This window comes from Orycteropus afer, unplaced genomic scaffold (genome assembly GCF_000298275.1).
Source record: "Orycteropus afer afer isolate SDZICR_OR568_19922 unplaced genomic scaffold, OryAfe1.0 scaffold00018, whole genome shotgun sequence".
Lineage (NCBI taxonomy): Eukaryota > Metazoa > Chordata > Mammalia > Tubulidentata > Orycteropodidae > Orycteropus > Orycteropus afer.
Window position 1 is genome coordinate 3,504,336 of NW_006921605.1, and position 1,100 is coordinate 3,505,435.

Sequence of the window (1,100 nt, forward strand, 5' to 3'; positions counted from 1 at the left end):
GTTCCCAGATGGCAGGCTCAGAATTCAAGTCTGCAGGGCTGCATCTGCCCGGAGAGAGCACTGTTGTCCAGTCACCACAAAGATGACGTGTGGAAAAGTACGATGTCGTTAGGTGTCCAAGTCGACTGAGACTCGTAACGGACCCAAGGGCGGAGTGGAACTGCTCCATAGGGTTTCTCGGCTGTAATCTCAATGGGAGCAGATCGCCGGTCCGTCTCCTGAGGAGCTGCTCGGGGGTTTGAACCACCAGCCTTTGGGTTTGCAGACGAGTGCTTAGCCACTGCACCACCACGGGCTTGAAATTAGCTCCCAGGCTGGATCTGCACCTTTGTGTAGCCCCATCTGGCGCCCTGGAAGGAAGGCCACTTCCTCAGATAGTCCTTAATTCATATAGGAGTATGGATGTCCCCGGTCTGTCCTTGGGCCCTAAGTCCAGCTTTTCTTCCAAGTTTTCCCCAAGGTGTTCCCCTTGGAGATTTGAGAAAGTCCAGGATGCTTTGCTGTGGGGTCTCTCTGTACTTGAGAAGCTGTGAATGTGATGGGCTGAGATGCCTGGGTTCTCTGTGGACCTACTTGGTTTGCTTCTCCATGGACAATGGGAAGGTCATCCTACCTCACATCCACCTCTGACCTCTACAAGGTGACCTTGGGGAATTAGAGACCACCCCTGTGGCAGATGCAAATTACTGAGAGCCTCTTCTTAATTCCACTCTTGGTTTCCAGGTCAGTGAGGAATTTTACCCCAGTGCTGGCGGGTTGCTGTGAGTCGGAATCAGTGACTTTGGCAGTGAGTTTGGCTTTGGTTTGGTCCTCAGCCACATGCTGCTCCCAGGCTTGGCTTCCTTGACGGTCCTGACATCATCACTTTGACAAACATCTGCTGAGTGCTGGCTGTGTGTCAACCCTGGGCGGCGTGCTGGGTGCACAGTGGGGAGCAAAGACCAGCACAGGTCTGTCCCCAGCGGACACCACTTTCATTCCTATTCCTAATCATCATCATCGTCCTCTGTGCCCCCATCTTGGCCTGACACTTTGCTGGCTGGTTCCCGTCCATCACTTCTGACCCCTTTGGCCTCTGTAGCATCTTGACCCTCTTTTGG